The sequence below is a fragment of the Geotrypetes seraphini genome, chromosome 15, assembly GCF_902459505.1.
Source record: "Geotrypetes seraphini chromosome 15, aGeoSer1.1, whole genome shotgun sequence".
Classification (NCBI taxonomy): Eukaryota; Metazoa; Chordata; class Amphibia; order Gymnophiona; family Dermophiidae; genus Geotrypetes; species Geotrypetes seraphini.
In genome coordinates, this window is record NC_047098.1 from 33,060,916 (window position 1) to 33,076,619 (window position 15,704).

A 15,704-nucleotide genomic window follows, 5' to 3' on the forward strand; every position below is an offset into this window, starting at 1 on the left:
TATTTATATCTCGCCTGTTACGAACTTACACTCCCCCCTCCAAATCTGCGGTTTCAGTATCTGCGGATTCGGCTATTCATGGTTTTTTCGCCCAAGACCCCCCCCTTTATGAATTGCTCTGTCCCCAACCTCCCCAGACCTTACGCAGGGCGGGAGCGATCTTCTTACACTCCTGCCCTATGCATAGCCGTCATCAAAAATGGCTACTGTGAGTTCCCGTGATCTCACGAGACTACAACGGGAACTCACAGCAGCCATTTTTGATGACGGCTTTGCATGGGGTAGGAGTGTGGGAAGATCGCTCGTGTCCTGCATCACTGCTAGACCACTAGGTAAGGTCCAGGACGCAGGAGGGAGGCGGGGTGGTTCAGAGTCGGCCCAAAAGTTATTCGCAAATAGATGTGTGTATTTGTCTTTTTTCTTTTTTTTTTCAAAATTTTTATTGAATTTTAAGATTACAGACAATGGTCAAGAATAAAATGCAAAATGTAACAAACAAGAGATGCATGAAAATTGAACAGGAATATATGCATCTGGGAGAGAATAAAACTCTGCTACAATAAAAGTATGCAAATAACCCAGTATCAATGTAGGATGAAAGGAAGAAGAAAGAAAGGAAAAGAAGAGAGGGAAGAGAAGTGTAGGTGGGAAGTAATTGAATCAGCAGAATTTTGAACAGTCAAGGGAGAGGTTGAGAATAAGATTGCATAAAGGTGTCCAAGTATTGCCAAGAAGAATGTAAAGTGGAGGACGAAGTAGCAAGTCTCGATAGTCTTGTTATATTTAGTTTTTCAGATGCATATTGTTCATATCGGTGATATAAGCAAAGTGAGTTCCACCAAAAAGTATAGTCCAGAAGAGAGGCTGATTTCCAATTTTTGAGAATGTGCATAAGGGCCGTGGCAAACATCGTGTCGATCAGCTTAGGAGGACAGATCGAATGAGCGAAATGTGGATGTTGTGAGCGTAGTATAATCATATCAAAATGAAGATCATGTGAACACAAGGTAATAGCTTTTATAGTTTTCCATACACGAGACCAGAAAGGTTGAAGTGCGGTGCAATGATATAACATATGGTCCAAAGTTCCTTCGGCGGATATACAGTGCCAGCAATTAGGATTTGGTCTCAGTTTCGCCTTCCACATACGATGAGGTGTCCAGACCGCTTGCCACAGAAGGAAGTATAAGGACTGTGAAACTCTGGATGAGAGGAGTGGGCGGTTGATTTTGGTCCATATAGTCATCCAATCAATTGATGAAATCGAAATAGTGAGCATGGAGGCCCATTGTTGTAAGTCTGAAGAGGAAAATATATAACGATGATCCCGAAAAAGTTTGTAAAACAGAGATATTGCTCCTCCGCAGGAAAGGGCTTTGTCACACCACTGGTATAGAGTATATGGAGGAGAGTGGACAGTGTGCAGATTGAGAGAGATAATAGCTGAGGTGAGTAAATTCCATTGAGAGTGGCTAGGTTTGAATCGAGGATTAAGAGAGCAAAGAGTAAAAAAGGGGATGATCAGATCATCATGAAAAAGTTGACCAACCATCCAGAAGCCAGCATTTTGCCAGTGTTTCCAGCAAAAAGGTTTGCCATTATGTGTAAGTTTTGGGTTATTCCAGAGAGACATAGCATGACTGTCCAGAGAGGAGAATTCCGCTAAGTTATCCAAACATCGTATAGCATGTTGTGTCACACTCAATAAAGAATAGCATTTCAAGCGACGGGGGATATTCATAGTGCAGAGGGCTAACAAAGGAAGTGGTTGGCAAATATATGTTTCCATTTCTAGCCAAGGAGGAAGATCATTGAGAGGTTGAGATCTAATCCAGCAGGCGCCATATTTTGCTGAAGAGGCCATGGAATAAAATTGAAAGTCAGGAAGGTTCATGCCGCCATTTCCCTTGGAAGCGTGTAATTTGGAATAAGCTATACACGTGGTTTTTTATTGTTCCAAATAAAAGAGGAGAGTTTACGATTAATCCATTGAAAGAGGGATTTATTGATTCTAGAGGGGAGCATGGATAGAATATAATTGAGTTTGGGGGCTAGGGTCATTTTTACTGATGCTATTCTGCCCCACCAGGAGAGAAACATTGGGGACCAGTTGGATATAGTTTTATTAACAATGGATTTAACTTTGGAGAGATTGAGTTCCATTACACGGGAGGGGTCTTTATGTACCAAAATTCCCAAATATTTGACAGCGGTATGTGACCAGTGAAACGGAAAGGATGCTAAATCAGATTGTGAGATAAGATCATTAAGAGGGAAAAGTTCTGATTTTTCCCAATTAACGGAATATCCGGAAAGCAAGGAGTACTCATTAATAATATTAGTAAGAGCGGGGAGAGAGTGGATCGGATTACGAATGAATAGGAGGATATCATCTGCATATGCAGCAACTTTAATTTGTCTATTTGAGGTAGAGATTCCGTCAATGAGAGAGTTTTGACGAATGGCAATCAGCAACGGTTCTAAAGCTAAGTTAAATAACAAAGGTGAGAGGGGGCAACCCTGTCGAGTGCCTCTGTGTAAATTAAATTTCATAGACAGATTATTATTTATCAAAATTCTGGAGGCAGGTTGAAAATATAGAGTTTTTATCCAGTCAGTGAAATATTCGCCAAAATTGAACCATTGAAGAACCTGGAGAAGAAAAGGCCATTCCACGCGGTCGAATGCTTTTTCCGCGTCAATGGCCAGTCCAATCACCGGTTCAGGGAGATGTTTAACATGAGCATTGATATGATGAAAGAGGCGCAGGTTATCTCCAATGTAACGACCTTTTATGAATCCGACCTGATCTTTGTGAACCAAAGTAGCTATAACTGTATTTAGGCAAACAGCAAGAATTTTGGCCATGATTTTATAATCTAAATTTAGAAGGGATATGGGTCTGTAATTCTTTACCAGTGTGGGATCTCTGTCAGGCTTTGGAAAGACTATTATCGTAGCCTCAGCGAAGTTGTATTGCTTCTCCGGAGTCAGGTGGATGAAATTGTAGTAATTTAGCATGTGAGGAGCTAGGGAGGGGCCAAATAATTTGAAGAATTCATTTGTAAAACCGTCAGAGCCAGGAGCTTTGTTTTTAGCCAATAGGGATATTGCAGTGAGTATCTCCGAAGATGTGATAGGAGAGTCTAAACTGAGTTTGGTTACTTCGTCCAGTTTAGGGTGATCAATGGTATCCAGAAATACATGGAAGTTGGGTGTTTGTGAGGGAAGTTCAAATGAATAAAGGTTAGTATAGAATGTTTCAAATTGTTTTAGGATTGCATCTGTAGAGGTAACCGTATGGTCTGGCGCGGTGTAAATAGAGGAGATATTAGTTTTTACTTTTTTAGTGTTAAGATATCTGGCAAGGGGCTTGCCCATAGTGTTATCTCCTATATAATGTCCTGAAGCCAGCACAAACAAATCTTTCCTAGCCCTGGAAGAAGAGAGACAGTTGTATTCATATTTTAATTTCAATAATTGTTGATAAATTGAAGGGTCGTAGGAGAGTCCCGACATATGTTGTGATTCAAGTTGTTTAATGTGGGTTTCTAGATCTTTTTCTTTCTGCGATAAGATTTTATTTTTCCATGCGGAGAGTTTAATAAATTCCCCTCTGAGGGAGGCCTTATATGCTTCCCAAATGATAGAGGGACAAATTTCAGGATCTTTAGAATTAATAGCAAAAAATTCTGAGGTGAAGGATTTTATTTTGTCAACAATATCAGAATCTAGTAGCAAGTGGTTGTTTAGTCTCCATGCCGGGGATCTGGAGTTGGTAGATAGCAAGGTAAGGTGCAGGGATATAGCCGCATGATCAGTAAGAGTTATTGGGTGTATAAGCGTAGAAGAGAGGACGTGGACGAGTTGGGAAGAGATCAAGAAATAGTCAATTCTGGTGTAAGTCTGATGGGGTGGAGAAAAATGAGAAAACTCCTTGCCTTTTGGGTGTAATAATCTCCAGGGGTCTTGCAGGGAGAAATTTGTTTTAAGGTTGATCACTTCTTGATAAGATTTAGAATGTGAGGGCTTACAAGAGGAATAGCGGTCTAAACAATAATCTTGTATTTGATTAAAGTCTCCTCCTAAAATCAAGGGATAAGAATTAAATCCAATGAGAGCAGTCTGCAGTTCTCGAAAGAAATCTGGGTGGTCCAAAACTGGGGCATAAATGTTTAAGAATACATATTCCAGTGAGTGTAACACAACATGTGCCAGACACCATCTTCCCTCCGTGTCTGTCCTCTGTGCTAGAATAGTTATGGGAAGGTTTTTATGAAAAAGAATGGTTACACCATTTTTCTTTTTGTGAGAAGCAGGGGACGAGATAGAAGAGGAGTAGCCATTGATGGAGAGTTTAAGTGAAGCTGCAGAGGGAAGATGGGTTTCCTGGAGGAAGACTACATCAGGATGCTTGGAATTAATATAATTAGAGATTTTTTTCCTTTTGATGGGGTGATTTAGCCCATTAACATTGAATGACATTATGTGTAAATCAGCCATATTCAATATAAAAGAACATACAATCAAGTATATGCAAATAGAAGCAATACCAAACAATACTGTTCAGAAAATATTTAGTCTTCAGGGTAGAGAGAGAGGAAAGGAGAGACAGGGAAGATAGGAAAATATTAGAAGCACATAGCATAGAAATGCAAGACAAACACATGCCATATGTGTACAGAACAAACAGTTTATGGGTGCACCTGCAGAAGAGAGTGAGAGACGGTAGAAGTGACATAGGAAACAGCTCCACACCATTTCAGGAAAATAAACACTGTGGTTCCAGCCAAAAAGAGTAATAACATGAAATATTCAAGTCATAGCATTCTTTACAGAAAGGATAAATTCTTTGAGGTCCTCCGGGTCGGTATATGAGGTGGTGCGATTGTTGTATGTGACTTTCATACGCGCTGGATACATAAGTCCATATTTGGCTCCCATGTCTTTAAGATCTTGACGATGAGAGAGGAAAATTTTCCGTTTAGATGCAGTGGACTTTGCAAGATCTGGAACAATATAAAACCTTTTTCCTTGGTAAAGAAGCTGCTGATGCGATTTGGCTGCATTCATGATTTGCAGCACATGAGGGAATCGCAGTACCTTCGCGACAATTGGCCTGGCAGTAGATTGATGAGCAGTAAGATGAGATGGGACCCGGTGGGCGCGTTCTATTTCAAGCGGGGTCGTGAAGGTAAGGCCCAGTATTTTCGGGAAGAGAGAGGTGAGGAAGGCAATCATATCTGATCCCTCAGATGATTCAGGAATCCCGATGATTCGCAAGTTATTTCGACGGCTGCGGTTGGCTATATCTTCAATATCCCTTTGAAGGGTGGTGATTAGTTTATCATGCTTGTCCACGAGGAGAGATTTAGTTTTTAGTGCATCAGTCTGTTCCTCTAGTACATCAAGGCGATGTCTAGCATCAACAAATTGCGAGTTGATTGACTCAATTTCCTCCCGTACCATTTTTGTTGCCTCAACTTGTTCCTCCATTACTGTTTTGAAGGAGCGCATTTCTCGAATCATGATGTCGAGTTGCGACTCCTCGTGGCTGGGCGCCATTTTTTCCGGCGATTCAGTTTTGGGCCGCTTACCACTTAGAGGCTGAGTCGGGGTCGCGTCACTTTTGGAGTTTTTCGGCAGTGACATGAGTGAATGGAGCCCTTTGCAGGGAGGGTAAAAAGGCGTTATGAAGCACGGCTGGAACGCGCTAAAATCAAAGATATCGGTGCGGGTGTGGAGGAGCGATCACTTCATGCGTCTGTTCACGTCGCTGCGCAGGCTCCGCCCACCATTTGTCTTTCTTTCTTTTTTCCTCTTCTTGGCTGTTTTCTGTCTGTCTGTCTTTCACTGCTCCCCCTGTCCAGCAGCAGCCCTTCTCCCTTCGTTTTACCTTCTCCTTGCCCAGCAGCACCTGTTCCCAGCTCCCCCTGTCCAGCAGTAGGCCTCCCTTCCTGTTACATCCCCCCTGCCCAGCAGCACCTCTTCCCTGTACTGCAGCGCCCCTTACCTGATTCCCCTGTCCAGCATCTGGCTGTTTAGAAGAGGAGGGCAGACAGAAGAGCAGCAGAGGGCCTTACAGTACTTCCTGGCTGTGGATAGGTCTGCCACTGCCTGGAGGAGCTGAAGAGCAGGGTAGCCCATGCTTAGAGGTTGCTCGGGTGCGTGGGAAGCTGTTTTGCCCGCTAGTGTGTGTGAGGAGCGGCTGGGATCGCGTGCAATGTCCAACGTTCTTTTGCCGACTGTTTAGTTCTGTGCCGGAGGTATTTTTAAGTTTAAAGCTGCCGCGGCGGCTCATTTCACGAACCCTGCCTGCGTCGGAAGACTTCTCCGACTCAGGTGGGGCTCGTGAGAGGAGTCGCCACCGCGGCTTAGAACTTAAAAATAACTTCGCTCAGAACATCCTTGGGGTTCTGCGAGTGTGGTGCCGTTTTTTCTCCCAAGGTAATAGAACCCTAAGTGCACATGCGCACTCCTGCCGCCACGGACATACGGATCACAGAACACACAGGTAGGAGTGCGCATGCGCACTTAGGGTTTTATTATAGTAGATTCTTACCCTCTCTCATATTAACTTTCAGACCCTTCTCTGCCTGTCAGCTCACCATTTTCCACATGTTCATTCACCCCTTCAATAAATGCAGTAGATTGGTTAGGCAAGATTTCCCTTCACTAAATCCATGCTTATGTTTATGCTCTGTCATTTTGTTCGGCAATGACATCAGACTCGCCAGTCTATAATTTCCCGGATCATCTCCGGAACACTTTTTAATAATTGGCGTCACATTGGCCACCCTCCAGTCTTCTAGTACTATCCTGAATTTTAAAGAAAAATTACAAAGGGCTAGATTCACTAAGCAAACCGATTGTGTACCAATCGGTTTGCGACCCGATTTTCCTCCAACCCGATTCACTAACCTCTGCTGATTCGATTCCGATCCGTGCATGCAAATGAGGGGAAACAGCATGCAAAGTAGGCAGGGACGTGATTCACTAAACAAATCTGGGACACCACCTGGGCTGGCCGATCAACAGAAGAAGCGACTGCTGGGGACCAGTCGCACACGTCCCTGCCGACTCTCCTGCTCCATTGTTTCCCTGCACTCTGCCCCAATCTTCCAGCCCTGCTCAGTTCCAAAATGCCGTTGCTAAACTCATCTGACAATCTCCACTTCCCTCTGCTCTCTGCCGCCCAGACTGATCTCTGCTGCCCCAACTCTGGATCTCTGCCGCCTTCCCTGCAGTGCGAGCCCGTGGGTTTAAAGCAGGGCTGCACTAGGGCATGCTCCAGAGATGGTCTGCGCATGGGTCGGGATCGCTCAGTAGCGATCCCTGCAGTCGGTGGTAGGCGTTCCTCCTATCGCCTCCATTTAAACATTCTCCCTTCGTGAATTGGTTGGCCTGGTGCGGATTGGCCACGGATCGGGCACGGAGAGGCAGGTTAGTGAATCTAACCCAAAGTTCATTTTTCAGTTCCTCAGGTCTACCAGCCATCCAGCTATCTACATGCCTAATGATCAAGTGTGCCTAAGGTACAATCCTTAAGCTGGACCAGAGTGTGGGGGGAAGTGGGAGGGAGTGTGTCTAGGTTGAATCCATGAGCTGGACCAAAGAGCTTCCAAATCTTTTAATTAACCGGTGTGAGGTGTAAATTAAACTTAACTTCCACCTCTAGCAACTGAAGTTAAATGTAATAATGACATTGGGAACGTTATTTCTGTCTTTAATAAAATTTCATATGCAAACAGTGTGCTAAGCCTAGCATCTCTTATGACTCCTTAATCTTCTGATTCATTTACAAATAACTGATTTATTGCATCAGGTGTTAACTTTGTTAACATGCACTAGATTTTAGCACATATAGGCCAGGATTCAATAACCTGCCAGATCGGGCCCGATCCGGGCAGGTCAGATCAATTCAGAAAACAAAAATATGCAGATGGGGGCGAGAGGAGGAACGCCCCCATCTGCCTGCATGGCTCGCACATGCGCAGACCCGTCCTAGCCGCAATTTTTTTTTTTTTAATTTAAACTTTTGCAGCTCGTGGGTTTAACCCGCTTCGGGTTAAACCCATGGGCTTGCACAGGCAATCGGGGCAGTGCTGTTACTGGGGCAGTGTTCGGGACAGTGCTGTTACTGTCGGGGCAGACGTGTTGAAGGCAGTGCTGTTACATGTGGCAGCGGCAGCCTCTTCCCTCCTTCCCTTCAGTGCAAGCCCGTGGGTTTAAAGCGGGGCTGCACTGCGGCGTGCAGCCCCGCTTTAAACCCATGGGCTCGCATTGGAGGGAAGGCGGCAGAGCCAGGGGGAGCAGAAAGGACATGTCAGGCAGGCATTCGAGGCAGGCAAGTCCAGGGGTGCAGGACCGCGAGAGCCAGGAGGTGCAGGAGGTGTTCGGGGCTGCAGGAAATCAGCGCTGACAGGGCAGAGAGCAAGGCTTCAATAGAACAGGAGAGTAAGACAGACGTTTTCGACTGCTCCCCAGCAATCGCTTCTTCCGTTAATTGGCCAGCCCTGTCCGATGTGAAATTTTGTGTAGCGAATCGGGTCGCTGTCCAATTTGCATACATTTATCCTCATTTGCATGCACGGATTCAAAGCGGATCGCAGGAGAGGTAAGTGAATCAGGCCGGAGGGAAATTTGCTCGTTAATGGGTCGCAAACCAATCGGTACATGATCGGTTTGCTTACTGAATCTAGTCCATTGTTCGCTATCATTTTAGCACTTTGGCCTCCCTGAGTGGCAATATCTGAGCATGCCTGGACTTTGGGGGTCCCCCAGTCTCAGTTCAATGTTATTATCTTTGCTTTGGCTTTAAAGGTCTCCGTTGGCAACACGATTAAAGTATCTCAGAGGATCTCAGAAGATTACTAGTATTCCCGCTGTGTGCAGCTGACTTTATATTCAGGTGTCACTGACAAATCAGCAGCTTCTTAGTCTCAGAGTTACGGGTCTGAATAAACCTTGAGCCCCTTGTGAGCAACAGTTATCAATGGAATCACTTTTTCTTTCTGTGATAACGCAGTGTCATCTCCTAGAATATACGACCTCTCATATTATCAACCTTGAGAAACTTTCTGAGACTAGCAATGCAAAGCTCTTTCAAAGATATTGTACACATATGCAGGTATGTTCATATGTACTGCAAACACAAACACATGCAAACACATGTGCGCACACACTTAAGGCATATTTATTTTAGATTTACATCCCACTCTATCCAATATATATACAAAACAAAAACCATACATTTCAAACAACATAAAATCCATAAACATAAAATAATAACTGCACAATATTGTGTAGTGAGGTAAGGCTTTGCTTTCTGAAACTCCACAGCATGAACAGGAACTGCGGTGTTTTCAAGGTACCTTGGATAGCGAGTAACGTGGTTTACGAGTGTTTTGCAAGACGAGCAAAACATTTTCTTAAATTTTAACTCGCTAAACGAGTCACGTCAAATACGCACAATATATGCGCGTCACATCACTGATCACGGCGGAACGTAATACATGCATTTGCAGTTCAAGTGCGCACAAGACACGCACATCTCATGCTGAGTGCGGCTGAATGTAATAAAAGCATCACGCAGTGTACACCCGCAGTGTAGTGACTTTGAAATGAGTGAGATCTTGCCATACAAGTACGTACAGTACTGTATTTTCTATTAAAGTTTGGGGGATGTGGAATTAATCGTCCAAGTTTCCATTATTTCCTATGGGGAAATTCGCTTTGATATACGAGCGCTTTGGATTACGAGCATGCTTCTGGAACAAATTATGCTCACAAACCAAGGTACCACTGTATCTTGCAAAATACACAGGATCTGCGGATCCCAGTGGCCTTATTAAGATGACCTCTCTCTCCACAGTGGGTCCTATCCTCAACATTAAAGGTGTTGACTGAGTAGATGACAGGTAGAATTAGTACAAGACAGCTGCTCCCTGTGCTCCTGCGGCATCACCAAGCTCTCACAGGCCCCATACTAGTCTTGTTTCCATAAAATGTGATCTGCTGTGTGACCCTGATAGTGCAGCATGATGGAGCTGAGGGGAAGACCTCCTTAGCAAGTTATTAAATTCTAGATTTTATTAAGTATAGAGTGAAAGCACAGATAGCCACAACACAGAGACAGAGAGACTGCTGGAGACAATGTGCTGCATGGAGAGATGTGGATAATAGCAAGATGGACAGATAGAGAGGCAGAAGAGACACTGCAATGAGAGAGAGGGACTGATGGGGAGAAGCAGATCTAAATGGGAGATAGATCGAGCAGAGCAAGGGGCTCGATATCAGATGATACCCACATTCCTGCTCTGAATCTGGTTCTTTTATCTCAGGTTACACAATAATGTAAAAAAAATGTTTCTCTTGGTTCTGAACTGTCAGAATTTACCTTTGTGTCTAAGCTCTGTGCCTGACTTGCTGTACAAAGCTATAAACAGTGATCTGTAATTAAATGGGTCACTGACTTAAAAGGACTTCACGGGGGAATTGTCTGTGTGCAGAAATGGAGTTTTGACTACTAATTAAACAATGTAATTAAACAGGAATGAAATAAATTATGGAGCCTGGGCACCATATGCTTTCGGGAGGCATTAGGGCCCGAAGAGAGAGCGAGAGACAGGCAGACAAAATGATACAGACGGGGAGAAAAAGAGTGACAAAGAAGAGTGATGGTAAGCGAGGAAGGCATATTTACAATGACAGATATAAAGAGAGGGAGAGAAGGCAACATACATCACATGCACAAACTGCTGTCCCAATATCTCAGACAGGGGAGAGATTATCCGAGCAAAATGGATACAAAGAGAACAGACAGACCGACCTACGAGGATGGAGAGAATAGGAGAAACAGAGGGAGAAGCCGCAGTCTGAACTGGAAATCCAAGAACAAGATTCCTTCACACTGTTAAAAATCCAAAGACAACAGAGATGCACATTTCCCACACTGAACAGAAAATTTTGACTTAATATCTGGCGTATAGAAAGGCAAACTGAAAGAATAATTGCTATTCATGCTGCTCCCGATGATCATAGGAACTCCATGAGCGTCGGGAGCAGCGCAGAGCATTCAGTGCGGCTCCCTGCGCTCATAACCACTATCACAGCTTAATAAAAGGGGGGGGGGGGGGGAATCACTACATTTAGAAACTGTCATGCGACTAAAGTCACCCTGAATGTAAATTGGGCAGAAGAAGGCAGAGAGAAGCTATGATGCAGGTCATCAGTTTTATGGCAATTTAAAAATATAGCCCTTTTATTTAGATAAACTACTATTTGTTCAGATGCATTATTTCCGACTAGGTGCAAGACAAAACAAAAGAACGATCCAACGAATCTGCAGCGAAGAGTCCAACGACAAAAACAAGGAACAAAAACCCTGCAGATGTGATGTACAAGGTACGAAATCTTTATTGGAGAAAATACGATGTAGCAATCCAAATAATGATTCTCATATGTGAAGGCACAGGACTGTGTTTCGGACAACACTCCTTCCTCAAGGGTCCGGGATGTTATAGTACACACATGCAGAGAACCTTATTGAAAAATGAATAACGCGGGTAATCCGTGAACAACAGGCAATGTAGAGCTCCCGTTCTGCTTCAACTTAGTTTATTTGCAAGGTTTTCAATAAGGTTCTCTACATATGTGTACATATGCCTCTTCTCCCTCGAACACAGGAGATTGAGAGGGGACAAGATCGAAACATTCAAGGTACTGAAGGGAATAGACCAGTGGTCTCAAACTTGTGGCCCGGGGGCCACATGCGGCCCGCCAGGTACTATTTTGAGGCCCTCAGTATGTTTATCCTAATCACAAAAGTAAAATAAAACAGTTTCTTGATCATATGTCTCTTTAGCTATAAATTACAATATTATTATTAAGACTTAGCCAAAAGGAAAGATTTATAAACTATAATGAGTTTTATCTCATGCAAAATTGTCATTTCTTTAATGACATTAACTATTTTTTTCTGAGGCCCTCCAAGTACCTACAAATCCAAAATGTGGCCCTGCAAAGGGGTTGAGTTTGAGACCACTGGAATAGACTTGGTAGATAAGGACAAGTTGTTCACCCTCTCCAAGGTAGGGAGAACGAGAGGGCACTCTCTAAAATTGAAAGGGGATAGATTCCATACGAATGTAAGAAAGCTCTTCTTCACTCAGAGAGTGGTAGAAAACTGGAACGCTCTTCCGGAGTCTTTCGTAGGGAAAAACACCCTCCAGGGATTCAAGACAAAGTTAGACAAGTTCCTGCTGAACCAGAACGTACACAGGTAGGGTTAATCTCAGGGCGCCACGTGAGCAGATTGCTGGGCACGATGGACCACTGGTCTGATCCAGCAGCAGCAATTCTTATGTTCTTATAACATCCCGGACCCCTGTGGAAGGAATGTTTATTTGGATTTTCTCCAATAGATTTTATACCTTGTACTTCACATTCTGAATAGGGGCAACAGATGCACCTTACCTCTGTTTTCAATATATAATCTGCTTTTTTTGAGTGTAGGTCATTCTGTGTCATGCTCCAGAAAACACTTTAGAATTGTCTTTTTTCAGGATCTTTAACAATTGGGTTTATTTCTTTAGGCCTGCTTTTAGCAGAGTCCCTTATCAGTCTTGATGCGACATGAAATACAATTGTTATGGTAGAATCATTCTTATTTTGAAGTTTTCACATGACTCCCAGTGGCGCTCCATTGCTCATTTTAAAATGTACTTCTAAGCCATCGTATTTATGTTTAAATCTTTTTATTGTTGAACAGATCAAAGAACAACAGAAGTTCTTTTTCACTCAAAGGCTGGTGAACACCTGAAACGCGCTTCCAGAGGTTGTAATAGGACAGAGTACCCTACCGGGCTTCAAGGAAGGATTGGATAAATTCCTGAAGGACGCGGGGGGTTGAGGGATACAGATAGAGATAGAGATAAGTTATGAAAGGGCTTACAGAGAAGGATAAGGGGATTAAAAGGGCTTAGACGCCGATCACCTTACAGGTCATGGACCTGATGGGCTGCCGTGGGAGCGGACTGCTGGGCGCGATGGACCTCTGGTCTGACCCAGCGGAGGCAACTTATGTTCTTATGTACAATCCTTCCATAGAAACATAGTTCAACAAGTACAGTTTTTAAATAAAACCCTCCCAAACAACCTCCCATTCAAAAACCCTCCCCATCCTGAAATATCTCCATATGCTGCAGACACTCCCTGCCCTACTTATTAAGGATCCGCCTTCATGCCAAAGGCATCAAAGTAGACCAAAAGGGTTCTCAGATGGCCTGGAAATTCTGTCCCTGCAGAGAGGAGAAGTCTGAAATGTTGCATCTCTCCATCGTCACAAACTGAATTAGATAAGAACACCATAAGTGTTCTGTAGGGGGCTCAGGATGAACCCACTGCTACAAGATGCTACGGAGTGCCATTAGCACTGTCCATCTAAGGAATTGTCAGGCCTCTTTTCCTGGGATAGGGCCTTGGTAAAATCCCCAAAAGCAAGGAGACTGAAGGCGCCACAGAGGTCTTCCATATGTTGGAAACAAATTGCAAAACCTTCTTCCAAAAATAATGCAATCTTTCTACAGGTCCAGAACATATCCTCTGTGCTTATCAGATGACCTGTTTGCTGAAATGACTTCCCTTAGCAAAAGTGAGGTTAACAAATACTAGAGACTGGCCCAATAGGATGGATAGAACTGGGATGGCTTCCAGTAGCCCAGAGAATCTAAAACAAACTTTTGATGTTAATGTATTTATGATTGTACCATATACTGTCTCCTCATATGTGTAGACTAGAGAATGAAACGGGGACAAATTTGTCCCCGTCCCCACAGGAACTCAATTTCCCTGTCCCATCCCTGTGAGTTTTGTTGCTGCCCCTGTCCCTGCCCCATTCCTATAAACTCTGCCTTAACTGCACAAGCCTGAAACACTTATGATTTTAAAGTATTTGAGGCTTCTGCAGATGAGGACAGAGCTTAGGCATTGGTGGAATGAGGCATTATGATATCACAATCTGAGCTCTAGAATGTTGCTACTTATGATTTTAAAGGGCTTGAGGCTTGTGCAGTGAGGACAGAGCTTGCAGGAATGGGGCAGGGACAGGAAAAGAACTCGGGGGGGATGTGAAAATGAGCTCCTGCGGGGACAGGGAACAATTTGTCCCCATGTCATTCTCTTGTGTAGACCACACTACAGCCTTATGTGCTTTGGAAAGTCCTATGCTCTCTACATACTTGAGACCTGACAGTGCCTAATTTGAAAAAGCTACATTTAAATCTTACAGGATTTTTATCTGTGGCTGGTCTTTGGAATGGAATAGATTGCATCGGTGAAAGATGCCGAGATGTTCTGATTTTGGACCCTCCCTAGTCCCGCCCAAAGCACACCCACCACATGCCCCCTTGCTATTTGCTGTATTGCAATGTTGGTCATCCCTTTTCTGCCTTTGCCAAATCAGGACTTGGATGTTTTAAGCACATGGACATCCATTTGTGCATCTTGAGACGCCCAGATCCTTGAAAATAAGCTCCCTAGTGTCAAAAATGGTGGCTTTATGTATTGTGAGGTAATACTATAAGAAGCCACTTAATGTTGGAATTGCAGATGTATAAATGCTTGTATTCTAGTCTTAGAATACAATAATGTGCAAATGACAATAATCCTTTTAAGTATGTGCATATCTTTGATAGTGTATATTTTGCAGATGGGCATTCACATGGGTAGAGCACGGGCAGGGCAGAAACGTATGCACATAACTACTTGTTACTTGTATATACTCCAATTCTAGGCATGAGCATTTGCACCAGTTCTACGGCTGGTATAAGTGCTCACCCGGAGAGGGTGGTTGATTCCTGGAATGCCTCCACGGGAGGCGGTGGAGACAAAAACGGTGACGGAATTCAAAAAGGTGTGGCCTGCACACAGAGGACCCCAAATTTAAAATGGTTGAACGTGTGTTTAATGTGTTGTGTGGTGCTCAGATGGCAAGTCCTGCTGTCAAGATCTAAGGCCAGCACTGGGAGACTTGTACAGTCTGTGTCCTGTATATGGCAATTTGGTATAGGATGGGCTAGAGAGGGCTTCAACAGAAAATCCAGTAATTGAAATGTGAGGACAGTGACGGGCAGACTTCTAAGGTCTATGGACTAGATTCACTAAGTAAACCGATCGTGTACTGATCGGTTTGCGACCCTTCTGTCCCCATCATGCATATTCATTGGGGAAATCCTGAAAACCTATCTGGATTCCGGCCCTCGAGGACCGGAGTTGTCCACCACTGGGCTAGGCCATTCCTTTCCAAAGCCCTGTGGCTTGCTGTAGTGGTCATATTGTAGAAAAGATAAGGAGGAGGTGTGATCACCCTGTACTGAAAGGAAGAGGCATCAGTGGCATTGCTTTATCTGGCTCTAAGGAGAAGCCAGTAGGGTGTGATCAACTGTGCCTGAAGGAAAGTGAAGCTGGTTGAGACATCGTCAGCCTGTGTTAAAGAGAGGATAAGCCATTGCAAATATGAACATCCTGCATTTAAAAGAGGCTGCAGCTTGTGGGATTTTTGGTAAAAAGAAGTGTCTCTTGTTTCAAAAGGCGTGTATAATAGGACATAAATGTATTATGCAATTTTGGTTATCAAAAGAAGCACCTAGTTTCTGGCATTGGAGGAATCAATTTCATCGTCTATTGTTATTTGAGACTTGGGA

The 15,704-nt window shown here is 43.8% G+C and overlaps 1 protein-coding gene across 6 annotated transcripts in view; it reads right to left on the minus strand.

Moving 5' to 3' along the window:
• Positions 1–15,704, minus strand: part of SEZ6 (seizure related 6 homolog) — a 449,183-nt gene that overhangs the window by 117,999 nt on the left and 315,480 nt on the right. The gene's annotated exons all lie outside the window — the stretch shown is intronic.